Source organism: Macaca fascicularis, chromosome 2 (assembly GCF_037993035.2).
Source record: "Macaca fascicularis isolate 582-1 chromosome 2, T2T-MFA8v1.1".
NCBI classification, from domain to species: Eukaryota; Metazoa; Chordata; class Mammalia; order Primates; family Cercopithecidae; genus Macaca; species Macaca fascicularis.
This window is the reverse complement of record NC_088376.1, coordinates 46,966,583-46,982,085: the sequence shown is the minus strand read 5'-3', so window position 1 is coordinate 46,982,085 and position 15,503 is coordinate 46,966,583.

Genomic DNA, 15,503 nt, shown 5'->3' with positions numbered 1-15,503 from the left:
CCCATCTCTACTAAAAATAAAAAAAAAGTTAGCCGGGCGTGGTGGCAGGTGCCTGTACTCTCAGCTACTCGGGAGGCTGCGGCAGGAGAATGGCGTGAACCTGGGAAGTGGAGCTTGCAGTGAGCCGAGATAGTGCCACTGCACCCAGTCTGGGCAACAGAGCGAGACTCTGTCTCCAAAAAAAAAAAAAGAAAGAAAGTGTGTGGCACCTTGTCTCCCCCGCTCTCTCTTTCTCTCTCTTGCTCCTGCTCTTGTCATGTGACATGTCTGCTCCCCCTTTTGCTTTCCACCATGGTTGTAATCTTCCTGTGGCCTGTCTAGAAGCCAAGCCAATGCCAACACGATGCTTCCTATAAAGCCTGTAGAACCATGAGCCAGTTAAACCACTTAGTGAAATAAATTACGCAGTTTTAGGTATTTCCTTATAGCAGTGGAAAAACAGCCTAATACAACAGGCATGAGCCACCGTGCCCAGACAGTTTTGTAAGCAATAATTGTATTTGCCTTATTAAAGGCAAAAAGAAATGAGTGTCTCCTTATCTAAAAATTAGCAAGGTGTTTTAGGGCATAAGAGAACAGACCTCTGTTTTAGTCTGAAAAAATCACCACAATTAACTATACTGGTTGTCAATAATGGAGTAGTTTCCCCAATTTAATACTTCATTTTTGATTTCTGAATCACTTTCTATTTTCAATATAAAAGGAAAAGGTAAATTATAAATATGGTGCTCAGATTTGCCATCTGAAGACAAAACATTTATAAAAGAACATTAAAGGAATATTATCTGCAGGGATGCAAACTATTTCCCCATTAAAAGAAATAAAAAACCTTCAAGTATCTAATAGAGACAGTGTTTATAACAACAGATGGTTACAAAATAGTAATTGAAAGCTAAGCATGGTTATTGATCTCAGAACTGTCTGATGAACAGCGCTAGTTTAAGGCTGCCTTCATTAGAACAGCATTCAGCTGTTTGCAACAGTAAGCAACTATGAGTAGCTTCACTGTATAAGAGTTTATTGTTTTGCACAGCAAGAAGCTGAGAAAAGGCAGTCCAGGGGAGGGATGGCACCTAAATGATGCCATCGGGGCCAATTCCACAATCTGAATTGGGCCAGTCTTTATCCTCACACTAGTTGCCTCATAGTCACAAGGTAGCTGCTGCACTGCCAGGCAATCAGTCTTATTGCATGTGGCAGACAAAAGGAAGGGAGGTATGAAGTCTAGTCATTTGCCCTACATAACTGACATTTTATGAAACAATTTAAAAGCATTGATTCTAGTCCTTCATTTTTGACTAAAAGAAAACTGAAACATTTTGAGGTCAAATGGCTTGCCCCAGGTGGCTCAGCTAGTTAACAGTTTGCTCAAGTCCTCTTAGTCCTTGGGCTGATGTCATTTCCATTGGGCTCACCACTTTCGGGTAGCTGGATGGGTTTCCTTTGGAGTGTCAATAATCACAGCACTGGGACTCCTCCATATTCCAAAGAAAAGGTTGGGTCTCTGCCTCATAAGAACCTTTATAGCATGAATACCTAGCAAGTAGGGCATACTTCTCTATCATCCATAGTCTCAAGGCTCCTTGGCAATAAAAAGCCAGAGTATAAAGAAATCTTGGTGGAGAGAACAGTGATCACAGTCGTGATGACTGTGGCAGTGAAGGTGGGGGTGGTTTTTTGGGGAAGGGAGTGGGAGGTGAGGGGTTGGTGTGGAGGAAAGAGAATTCAGTTCACTTAGAATGTGGAGGTTTTCGGTATCTATTTTTCTCACATTTGCAGACCACATCAAAGCATGGAGACAAACGTAAAGGTCTTATTTGACATCCTATTACTACATAAATAGAAAAGAAAGCTCATAATTATCATGGAAATTATATAGATGGCCTAGTGCTTTAACCACCTCCAAAAAGATTAAGTAGTTCCTATTTGACCGAGATGAGTACTAAATTCCTGTTATCAAAATAACTGGGTCATGCAGCTCAATAGGATAACTATCGACTAAGAGTGGCATCATGTAGTTAATCAGAATTCTGCTTGGGAAAGCTGAAACACATCCTGCTATGTGTAACGGCAGATGGCCCCAGCATGCCTTCATGCTTGCTCAGATGTTATTAATCTATGACCAAAGGAACAGGTGGCAAGCAGAGACCGCACGATTTCCTTCAAAAGTCACCACATCTACAGAAAAGTATGAATTGTCTCAACATTTTAGAATCTCCATAGTGATTATTTTTAATAGTTGTACTTTTTAAGCAAGTGGAAATGAGGAACTCACATTTTATCTCCATTTTCCTAGTGTCTACGAAAAACTCCATAGAATTTTTGAGTATTCACTCACTTAAATACTTAAAATAGAACATTAACTCCACATTTAAAAAAAAATTCATTAAACCTGAGTAGTTCATTACCATGATATGCGTTTGATTATATTTTATAGCAGGAATAAGAGTTTCCCCAGTATAAAGCATTCAACCAAATTCGTTACAGATTAAGATGCATTTGGAATGTAAATTATTCTAAACCAAAAACTATTTCCTTTCTGGTTCCCTTCTGCGCAGCCCTAGGACATTACCCTAGGACCAGATAGATCAATACCTCTGTGAACCTCCTGGAGGAAGGGTCCCAACAAGCATCATTAGTCCACATTGCTATACTTCAGGAAAGCAATTAAAATACTAGCATAGGTAATTAAAACTGCAAATTTATTACCTGCAGTTATTAAAATGCCATGGCCAGATGCTATTCAAATTACCCAAATAGCTTTCTTTTCACATGATTATTTGTATTAGTGAAAGCCATTTAGAAAAATGAAATCCCATTTTAATATATCTTTGTATTTAGATTGTTGTTCTTGCCTAAGAAGAAGAAAAATAGCTAATCCCTTCACAAATGAAAATTACTTTCTTGTGTTCTGAACTAATTTAATCTAAATTGTTAACTCTGTGGAAGGTGAGTTCAGAAAGGAGAAATCTCATCCCAAGGGCTAGAAGGAGAACAGGTTTATCTTACTTGTGCATCTGGTACCCTAATTCATAAGGGCTTAAACTCTGGACTTACTACTCGTAGCTCACAGCCAGCAGCAAACCCTTTTATGCAATAAATTCTGCAGTGGCAAAGCAATAAGTTAATAAGCTCAACCCGGGGGGAACGTACAAGATAAATACAGAGCTACAGCATAAACCTTTAGGAATTGGAAAGGAACAGCTGTTGAATTCTCATGGGAAACTGCCTGTAGGTGATATTTGGGAGACAGGAAGAAGGGGACATAGAAAGACAACACCCTCACTTCACCCAGCTTAGAAAGGGAAAATGCAACCCTCCAAAGCAAGCAGTTCTGACTCACAAGTGTGAAGTCTGTTTCTTCCTATGCAAATGATCACCAAAATCTGCTTGTGTTTTACACTCACCTCTGCAAAAATAAACATGTAGCTGTTAAAGGTTTACATTTGGGGCAAAATACTGAATGCTCTTAGAAAAGTCTGCCTGAGATCTGCTTATTCATATTTCGTGTCAACAGAAAGCCCCCCACATCTCTAGGTTACTTCTACTCCACTCTACATGTAAAACAGCATTATATTTGGGATTCAGAAACCAGGCCCTGACAGGCGTTTTAAATAGCATCAACACATCTTTTGTCTGTAGGGAATTAGTTTCTTGCCATTCTTCCTTTTCAGGCTTAGCCCATGACACAGACAATTAGAAAACCCCATTCAACCAGATGGTGCTAAAAAGATTTCATCGTAATGTGCTTTCTAATTTCAATTGGATTGAAGGGGGACACGTGAAGGTCATTGCTAATATTTCCCCCAGACTAGACCTTGAATGAAGTCTCTTAGGCAAGTTTGTTCCTGCCTGCATGTTTCATTACCCTTGCAAAACTTCTGTCAAAGCAAAGCTGTTGGACAGGTTCATGTTTAAGAGCCTTAGGAAGCTCCATCTTAGCAGCAATTACAGCATCTACTAAAAATAATTTACAGAGACACACAGAAAGTGTGCATGAAGGTGAACAGTTTGAATGTTTCTGCCTCCTATAGGCAAGATAAACAGCTTATCATTGTGGTTGATTAATTCAACAAAACGACTGAACACTTGATTAACTCTGAAGCAGCTTGGATATGAAATAAGGATATGTGATGTGCTGTAGTCACTTGGGCTTCTTTTCATTTTATTTAAAAAAGTCTACATGTCTAAATTCACTCATGAATTCAGTACAGTCAGGACTACAGGACATTGTCTAGAATCGTGTCCTCACTCTGGCTTGTCATGGCAAGTTTATATTAAAGGTGGCTTCAGCAGAAAACAAGGAGCTTGAGCAGATCCCGTCTGGGTCCAATACACTCTGGAAAGCAGAATATGTTCACCTGGTAATATAAGATCAGTGAAGTGGTGATATAATGTGACTTGGCTGCTGAAAACCTGTGATTGTTAAAGCATCTGCCACTTGCTAGTTCTGTTATCTTGGACAAGTTTTTAAACTCTCTGTTACAGTTTTCTTATCTGTGAAATGTGGACAATATCTCATGAAATTGTTGCCAGGAGTGAATAAGCTAACAGACAAAATATGCAACGCAGTGTCTGGTTCATAGAGGGAGCTTTCAAAACCTTACCTCCCTTTTCTAACAAGATAACTCTCCCTGCCTGTGGCAGGCTGAAGAATGAACCCTTCAAAATACATCCACATCCTAATCTCTGGAACCTGAAAAGGTTCATATATTTGCTAAAAGTGTTCTTGAAAATATGTTTAAGTTAGGGACTTCGAGATGAGATTATCCTGAGTTATTTGGTAGATCCTAAGTCCAATCGCAAATATTCTTACAAGACAGAGGTTAAGGACTGAATTTTGTGATCCTCTGAAATTTATATATTGAAATCCTAATCCCCAAGATGATAGTATTAAGAGGTGAGGCCTTTGGAAGGTAATTATGTCATGGTGTGGAGCCCTCACCAACAGAATTATTGTCCTCAGAAGAAGAAACAGAAGAGAGATGATTTTTCTCTAAGCCATGTGAGGATATATTGAGAGGACAGCTATCTCCACACCAGGAAGAGAGCTCTTACCAGATACCAGGCCGGCTAGCACCTTGATCTCAACACTATCAGAGATAAGTGTTGTTTTAGTCATCTAGTGTATGGCTTAAATTTGTTATAGCTGTGTCAACTTAGTCCCGACTAACCATGACAGAGGCAGAAGGAGAATACACACACAATATGGGAGGTTACAATGACCATACAGGCAGAGACTACAGTAATGCAGCCACAAGCCAAGGGATGCTGACAACCACCGGAAGCTGAAAGAGTCAAGGAGTGGATTCTCCCCTAGAGCCTCTGAAGGGAGCACAGCCCAGTGGATACTTAGATTTTGACCCAGTAAAATCTGGATATCCACATTGGACTCCAGGGCTGTGAGAAAACAAATATCTGTTGTATTAAGTCAATAAATTTGTGGCAATTTTTATAGAACCCACAGGAAATTAGTACACTCTCTAACTTTATCAGTACCACACACTGCAGTACCAGATATTGACCAGCCTCCTTTCAAAGCCAATCAGCAATTTTTTTCAGTGTCCACGAAGACACCCATCTTATATGTGTCAAGAAATGTACTGTTGTTGGAGCACCCAAATGAGAAGTGCCTGTTTTCCCCTTTGATTGCATGTTCTCTGTCTCAAAGAGAAAATGCTGGGGAGTTTGTGATATACTACACTATGGATCACTTTGGTTGGGAGGCAGTAGGGTCCACTACATGGCTAGATTCTAATTGAAGGCCCCCCATTTGTTGGCTCCCAAGCCCTCCATCACTTGAGCAGTTCCAGGAAAGTTCTGGAGCCCCCAGCTGGGTGAGGAAAACCAGTTATCTTAGGGAAAAAATGTACAGTTCTACTAAATCAGTATTTCCATTCTCAGAAAAATTTATTCAGATAATTTTAAGTAATATACATTGCCAGCTTCATCCATGTCCCTACAAAGGCCATAAACTCATCCTTTTTCATGGCTGCATAGTATTCCATGGTGTATATGTGCCACATTTTCTTAATCCAGTCTATCATTGATGGACATCCGGGTTGGTTCCAAGTCTTTGCTGTTGTGAATAGTGCCACAATAAACATACGTGTGCATTTGTCTTTATAGCAGCATGATTTATATCATCATTCTGAGCAAACTATCCCAAGGACAGAAAACCAAACACCGCATGTTCTCACTCATAGGTGGAAATTGAACAGTGAGAACCCTTGGACACAGGGTGGGGAACATCACACACTGGGGCCTGCCATGGGGTGGGGGCTGAGGGAGGGATAGCATTAGGAGATATACCTAATGTAAATGACAAGTTAATGGGTACAGTAAAACAGCATGGCACATGTATGCATATATAACAAAGCTGCACATTATGCACATGTACCCTGGAACTTAAAGTATAATAAAAAATAAATAAATAAAATAAAAAGTAATATACACTGCCTTTACAACTGTCTTTCAAACATATTTATATCAAGGAAAAAGTCTAAATTGGTAATAAATAGTCCTTTAACACTTTTTAGACGCTTGCTGATCTTCCTACATAAAAACAAGAGGCCAGGCTACAAGTTCAATGTCTTTTGCAGGCAGGCAATGGCAGTTAAATAGATTTTATATTACTATTTTGCTTTGATTTCTGTATTTATATTGATTATAACCTCCTATTTATGGCAAAGATTTCGTTTTCTTAATCATTGATGATAATCATACAATTTTGCATACTTTAACAAATGTATTTATGTTGACATAGTGAATAATTTTTAAAAATATATATTAAATAAATAACACCACAGGTAGTCATAATGAAGATAGTCCTGAAATGCTTAAGGTTTAGGACATTCTACCCTAAGAAGACAGAAACCTCTAGGAATTCTATGAAATATTTTATCCAAGCCCCATATTTCCCAGAACATAAGCCACATAACATCAAAACTTTGATTCTAGTCTTATTTAGGTCCCAAACTACCCTCAAGTAGTTCGGGTAGATTCTGCTTGAGAAACCCGGTGTGTGATTGAGGACCTCTGTCAACCCGAGAAGCACCCCAGGAATTCGCGCTATCCTTCTGAGTCAGGCTCGGGAACATCTGAACTGCACTGTCCACCCATTCCCTGGACCTTCTCCATGCCGAACAGTCAAGAAAGTCTTTGTCAAGGGCAAATAGATATAATTCTTAAATTAAGCAATTTTCCTATATGACATTACTATTCTCTACCCCTGTGGAAATAAAAGGTTAATTGGCTCCTATATTAACCACCAGAATAAATTGTGTGGGGCTGAAGGGACTTGTGTTCTAATTGTTACTTAACCAAAAAAAAAAAAAAAAAAAAAAAATGCAGTTCAGTAATCTTAAATAATTTGGGAGTCATGGAATAATAGTTTTCATGTAGAAATTGTTTTTACCTAGAAAACAAAACAAAAAATATTTAGATACTTTTGATTGAGTTATACTTCATTCTGGTTTGTGGACAATAATAATAATACATCAAAGGTTAATTTAATCTCCCTATGGATGATGACAAAACTGTACTCTAGTAATTTAGTGTGCACAGAAAAAGAAAATAACTTCCAGTCTTTTGGATACTGATGCTGAAACATCCAGATATCCGGAGAAAACATTGCTCCCCTAACTTGTCTGTAAGAGATTCAGGTTTCTTCCTGAGCCCCACCCACAGGGTAGCAGAGACACAAAACTACATTTTAGCCAACAGAAAATTCTCACTCCAAACCCATCATTTGAACCATTAATTAGGCCATGCAGTCTTATTGTGATAAAAGCTGCCATGGAGGTCTTTACTATCTCCTTCTCTCCCTTTCTTCCTCAAGTTGGCAGTGGGTATAGATGTAGACCAACATGCTCTTGGGGCAGCAGGTGAAGAGGGTAGCTTATATGGATTTGTGTTCTATCATTTGCTATTAAATAATATAGTTCATCACTTCTCTACCTCTTCATTCAATCAGGATTGCACAGTCCTCTCTAGCTAACCCTTGCCGCTGCTATGGGCATCCTAGATCTGGCCCAGGCAGTTTGCCCTGCAGCCCGGGTTTATAGGTCACTTTCCTCTTAACAATGGTCATCTTTCAGATTCTGATATCAAACTGCCTGTTTTCACATCACCACTCACTATCGGTGACCTTGGGTGAGATATTAAAATCTCTGCGACTGGGTTTCCTCGTCTATAAAATCAGGAGGGGGTAATAACGATAGTATCTACCTCTCAGAGTTGCTATGAGGATGAGTTAACCAACATAAAATACTTGAAGCAGTATCTGTCACATATAAGCACTATGTAAGTATTGATTACTATTGTTATTGTTGCAATAGGAAGGTGGGCAGCCAGAGAGCCAGCTAACCTCCACACCTCCCACAGGACCTTGCAAGAGTGTCTGGATTCTGTTCAGATCACACACCAGCCAAATGAAGCTCAGAGACCCAAACTTAGATCTTCCTCTCAGGCTATGCCATGGAGTTTCTCAGTTGTGACTTGTTCCAGGTTAATAGGAGGGTGGGCTGCAAGACAGTCTTCTTATAGCATCAAAAAACAAAAAACAAACAAACAAACAAAAATAAAGTCAAGGGAGAACTCTATCCACAGCGTTCCCTTTGGTTTGCGTAATTACCATGCACAGGCCAAGCCAGAGAAAGGAAATGGGGCTTTCTCTGTCCACCCTTGTCTCTCTTACCTTCACTCTTCCTCCTTTCCCAATCCAACTGAAGCTGTTATAAGGAGTTTTCTTTACTTTTTCTTCCTGTCTTCCTTCCCTTGTATAAAACCCTTATCAGACTTAGCTTTGATGGCTGTACCACAAATGGTAGACAAGGTAGAAGAGAATTTACCAAAAAGAAGACCTAAATTAGAAAGTTTTCAAAAATATCAAGCTCATTCACTAGTTTATACCCCAAAGCAGCAAGAACCATCCTCAAGTACTCAGTGATAGAAGGCAAAAAGTCAAAACAACTATACTGGGTTGGAGGGCTGGAATTCAGGGAAGTAGCAGGATTCCAGCATATTTCAGCTGAAGGCAGTGATTTCCTGAGGAGAAATGATCCAGACCCTCTCCCAGTGAGACTGGGGAAGGCAGTAACATTTTAAGTAGAAGTAAATTGCTGATTCTAGGTTATTATAAACTAAACTTTTCTGGGAAAATTGGCTATGAGATGAATCTTTCAAAACTATAATGAACAAAACAGGAAGCATAGCACCTTAATGAGAAACAGCCTGGAGTCAGGGTTCCTCACAGACTTTTTCTGCAGGAAATGTCAGTTTCTAGAGTTCATGATCAATAAGTATTTTTCATTAAATAATGCAAAAAAAAAAGGCAAAAAAGAAAATCACTTGGCTCCTTGGAGAGGCTGCCTGTAATTTATCAAGGTAGGCCATACACACATACAAGTTCAAGATCTTCCTATTCAACACAGTCAATACCATGAAGCAAAACCTATTGTTCTGATACAAGGGAAATGCTTTGGGACTTTCTCAGGCTATTCTCCCCAAAATATTAATATAAAAATACAGACTATTCCATAGAATACATAAATTTAGAAATCAGACATCTCTAAACTCAGTAGCTATACCCCACCATAAGAACTACCTGTCAACAAACTGAAGTGTCTGTTAACAACCAGACATCACTGCTGATGGCTTCAGGTGTAAACAGTAGCACTTCTTGTATTAACAGTATAGCCACAAGAACATTATTTTATATTTCTGAGGTTCTGTGTGTGTCCACGCACATGATGAAAATGTTAAATAGGCTCAGAGTCAGGAAGTAAACTTTGGTAATTCTAATTGTGTTGCACATTTCTGTTTGCAAGGTCATTCATTAGCTGTTATTTCATGAAAGTGGCAGGCCTAACTCATTAAAGCTATTGGTGTTTTTTAAATGGAAATGGTTTATAACAATTTAACAGGAAAAAAAAAGCCCTGGGGGTGTGCAGAAGTTTCTTCATTAAAAGAAAATTAACCCTGAATTTGTAGCACTGTAACTTAATAAGCAGTGGTAATGCTTGCCCAAAACATACAAGATCAAAAACAGTTCCATAAAAAGGCTTGATCATATGCAGCAATTAGGATAGAATGGGAAAGTAATGGAATCATAGAAGTTTAGATCTGAAAAGCTTGCCACAGATACTTCATCCAATCTGTCTGGTTTCTTCCTGCCAACCATCTCTATCCCGCTCCTAATATATATTTTACAAATGAGGCAACTAAGTCCAAGAAAAATTAAATTATTTTCTCTGTTACATATTTAATATTATAATTGAAAGTCATTTCTCACTTCAAAGCACGGAAAATGACAAAAGACATTCTAGAGTAAACAACAAAATACAACACAAATTTGCATTATATAAGATGAAGGAACTAATATCTTTAACATATAGAGAATTTTATACTAATCGATAAAAAAATTTAAGCGTGCCAAAGAGAAAATAGGGAAAAAACACTTATTTACAATTTTAAAAAGAATTCATAGGACGTCTACATAAGTGTTCAATCTTAATAGAAAGCAAATAAATGTAAGTTGAGACAAAATTTCCATGTTCACTCATTCATTGATCAAGACTTGTTAAAAGGTTAATATTCAGTATTGTTGAGGATTAGGGAAAGGAGTGCTTTTATATGCAGCTCAGCCGGGGGCAGTGGCTCATGCCTGTAATCCCAGCACTTTGGGAAGCTAAGGAAGGTGGATCACTTGAGGTCAGGAGTTCGAGACCAGCCTGACCAACAGGGTGAAACCCTGTTTCTACTAAAAATACAAAAGTTAGCCAGGCATAGTGGTGGGCGCCTGTAATCCCAGCTACTCAAGAGTCTGAGGCAGGAGAATCAGTTGAACCTGGGAGGCGGGGCTTGCAGTGAGCCGAGATCACACCACTGCACTCCAGCCTGGGTGACAAAGTGAGACTCCATCTCAAAAAATATATAAATAAGTAAAAAATAAAAATAAATATGCAGCTGGTATTCATACAAACTGGTACGTTTTTCTGAACAGCAATTTAGCAATGTGCCAAAAGCCTTAAAAATATTTGTATCTTTGACTCAATATCTAACTACATACCCTAAAGAATTAGAGTTGTACACCAATATTTATATAAAAAGATGTTTACTACAATGTTATAGAAGTGAAGAATTGGAGTCAATCTAAATATCCAATAGTAGGGATTAAGTAAATATGTTTTTATGCATGTATTTAATTAAATACTACCCAGTAATAAGTCATGTGACAAAATAAATTTAATGTCAAAAAATGTTTTAAAAAATATTAGGTTATCAAAGGAAGGTATACTGATTTAATAAGCTGATCTATCAATAAAAAAATAAAGTATATGGAAGATAGATATTAAAATGTAAGGCAGTAGTAGCATTATGAAAAATTTCTTTATTATTTTCTGTATTTTTAAAACTTTACCAAAGAATATATATTACCTAAAGACAGAACCTAAACAATATAAAAGACAACTGAACATTGATTAAAATAAATCTGACTTGCTTATCAATGTGGAGGTGGGATTTTATAATCTCTAGGAATCTTCCCAAGGACATCACTCTGTAGTTCAAATCTGAGCCTTCAGATAGCCATACTCTCTCTCTGTTGAATTCTGCTTCTATAAAGATAAGACACATAACTAAAAAGCAGAATAAAACAAAACAAACCTAATAGAATTATTTTAATATTGTGTTTAATTTTTTGAGGGGTTTGGAAATGGACCCAGTGTTCCTTTAAATCTTAAGCATCACTTTGTAACTTCGATCTCTGAAACAGGGTCACTGGTTTAAATGCCTTTAGCACTTGATTAATTAGTAATCAGGACAGAGTTGATGGGTTTTTTCTGCTTCAGAGCTGGTAATTATCATTCCTGACACAGAATTCAACTTTCAGTAGGCAGCAGGAACCCTGCTGTCACTATTATACTCTGCTCCACACTCCAAATTTATTTTAAGATTTTGTTTGGAAAAAATCCTGGTGAAGATTTTACCCATAGCTACCTCTTCCTGGAGTCACTTTTTTCTATCATTGCCTCCCTGTATTCATAGATAATATAATTGACTATTTGATGAAAGCAAAGAACTTGTAGAACAATAGTATGTAGCTCACGGAGATCTCAAACATTTTAAAAACTCAGTCAAAATTATAAAACAGGGAGGGGGGAGGACTTGAAAAGACCATTGTAAGAAAGAACCCCAAAGTAGCATGAAAAAAAATTAGAAAAGTTGGTTTTCCTCTTTTCACCTTTGAGCATTGTGCCTACAATCAAACATGTGTACAAAACTGTCTAACACCATGGTTTACTTAGGGTCTATTAGTTAAGGATGCTATTGAAAAAACACCTGTAATAAATCAATTGACGTTCACAATTTGGAGATTAGGTAACCAAATTACAAACTATAAATTCATGTTTCCACTCTCAATGTTGAAGACTGACACCAAAAAAGCTCCCTTACAATTCCTATTAATGAAAGGGTGGTCACAGATGATACAACACAACTTGTGAATTTAAAAGAAAGAAAGAAACCAGATGGATCCAGTGCACTGTGGCAGTGTTGTATGTTATAGATGGCCCTTCGCCTCCTTGGGTAGAGTCTTATTCTAATTATTGCATCATACCTTTTGTGCTCCACAGCATTTGCTGCCTTCTAGTTATTAATAGAATACTAAGATTTGGGGTGCCAGGTTCAAAAGACATTTTTAAAAGTAATATAAGCAATCTTATGATTCTGTGATCCAAAATCTTTATTACAAGTGTCCAAATTGTTAGACCCAGGAAATAACTGCTTCCTATTTGTATGAGACCATTTTCACACTGCTGATAAAGACATACCTGAGACTGGGATGAAAAAGAGATTTAATTAAACTTACAGTTCCACATGGCTGGGGAGGCCTCAGAATCATGGCAGGAGGTGAGAGGCACTTCTTACATGGCGGCAGCAAGAGAAAATGAGGAAGATGCAAAAGTGGAAACCCGTGATAAAACCATCAGATCTCGTGAGACTTATTCACTACCATGAGAACAGTATGAGGGAACTGCCCCCATGATTCAAATTATCTCCTACCAGATCCCTCCCACAACACATGGGAATATGGGAGTACAATTCAAGATGGGATTTGGGTTGGGACACAGTCAAGCGATATCACCATTCCTTTGGATGTTGATGCCCTTGAGAGAGCAAAGGAAGTGAGTGTAATGCAGACGTGACAGTTTGATTCTCAGAACAGAAAAACAAGTCCCAGGTCAGAACTGCAGGACAGTGTGGCAGTGGCACCACAGGAGTCAGACAACAGTCAGAACACAGTAATGCTACAGTACTATGACCTCATGCCTTTGAATAGGAGCATTAGACAGAGTTAGGATAAGATATACATGCTGTCTTGAATCCTAGCATGATACTAATAAGGATTACTCTTGAAAATACTAAGAAGTTATTAGAAATCAAATTATCATGAAAATGAAGATATCAGGGGTGTATTGATGTAGTCAGCGTAGCTTGCCAAGTATATCCAATTTTCCATCTTCTCAGAAACTTAAAGCATCCCCATGACTGCAGCCATGTAACTATTCCTGTTCAATGAGCTGAAAGCTCAAATGAAGTGTTTCTGGAGCATTTAATGACCAGAAGGAGACATTCAAGATTTCTTTATTCTTTCTGACATGGTGGCTGACCACATTCAAGATGGGTAGTTACTCTGCCAACCTGGGTTCCTAAAGTGTTATGATGAGCCCAACCCCTAATGGACCCACAACACGTATTACTAAATTCAAAATGAAACTTGGTTATTTGAGGCCACAGATACTTGGAGTTGTTTGTTACCTCAACATAATCCAATATGCTAACTGATACATATAGTGACTTCCAAATGAATATAGTCAAATGATAAAGCTTTTTGTTGGCCATTCAGGAAACCATTTACAAATTACAAAAGTCAAAAAAAAAAAGGCAAAAATTATTTTAAGAGTCCTAGAATAGTTAGAAGTGAACAATGTAAAAAGAAAAGAAAAGCATCCTTAAACTTGTGAATTTCAGGGTAAAAAAAATCTGCTGGAAGAGGAAAGGAGTGAATCAAGAGCTATAAGCATAAACTCAATAAATAGAAACTTCCTTATGTTATCTAGAGTTCTTTAAGCAAGGTAAAAATAGTTCATAGAATAATTTATCTTTATAAGCACATCGGTATGAGTTCCTTATTTTTGACACATTGTTCTATACATAAAATGTACAATTCTATTTTTCTGACACTACTGTCATTATTCCCTTTGAATTACCAATTGAAAACTATGGGATCACAGTCTTATTATACAGACAAAAAAACATACTTTCAATTCATTAAGCTTTCATCCTAAACCAATCCACTTCACACACAAAAAAGAGAGATTAAAAAGTAAAATAAGAATGAGGGGGTGGGTAGTGGATATAAATCTCCGTAAAACATTTAATCCAGTTTTTCCTTGTTAGTTAATAATAAAAATTCTCTACAGATTTTGAGAGGAAACTTGGTGCTACTTTAACTTTGTGTATTTAGCATAAAAGTATATTAGAACTTCCCATTTCATAAGTGAAGAAAGGGATGCTTCTGGGCAGAAGCATCACGAAACCAACTAACATGCATTTAGGGGTCTGTATGTTAGATTTACTCAGTTTCTAAAATTGATACTCATTCATTCATTGAACAACTATTTAATAAGTCCCTACTATGTAGCAGACACTGGGCTAAGTCAACAAGACATACTGTAATGGAGAAGGTAATATTCAATGAGTAATTAAAAATCAGAATTGTAAGGTCTAGGCTTGATATCTAGGGAGGGATCTGTGAGGGCACACAAAGGACCACATAGCCCAGCTCTAAGGGGCCAAGAGAAGGATTCCCAGGAGGGATGTCTTAAAGGAGACCAGACTAAAGAGCACCAAGGATAAGAGCTCTCCAATAAGAGAAATAAAGAGAGACTTTACAAAGGGCCTATCACCTCATATATTTATCATTTCCTTGTGGTGAGAACATTCAAAATCCTGCCTTCTAGCTAGCTTGAACAAGGCTGGTAGATTAGAGTCCACAAGGCAAACTAAGCATGTCCAGAGATGAAACCAAGGAGTTAAATTAGACAGGATTCACATCTTGAAGTTCCTTTGAGATGACATAAAGGGACTTGTATTTTCAGCTGAAAATCAGGAAGGCATTGAAGTATTTTAAGCAGAGAGATTGATGTGATCAGATTTGAGCTTCAAGGAGGTCACCCTGACCGTGGTCTAGAAATGGGCTGGATGGGGAAAGCCTGGAAGCAGAGTGGCTGATTGGGAAGCATTTTAAATAATCCTGTGAAAGGTAAATGTCCTCCTAACTAGGATAGTGACAGCAAGGTAGAGAAAATCGGACAGATTTGAGAGAAGAAAAATAGAGTAAAAAGGATGTTTATTGGTCAGAGAACAGAAAAAATGGTCAATAGCATCCCACATCCAGCAGCTCTCAGGTCACTACCTTAGTCTATGTGTGCTACTGT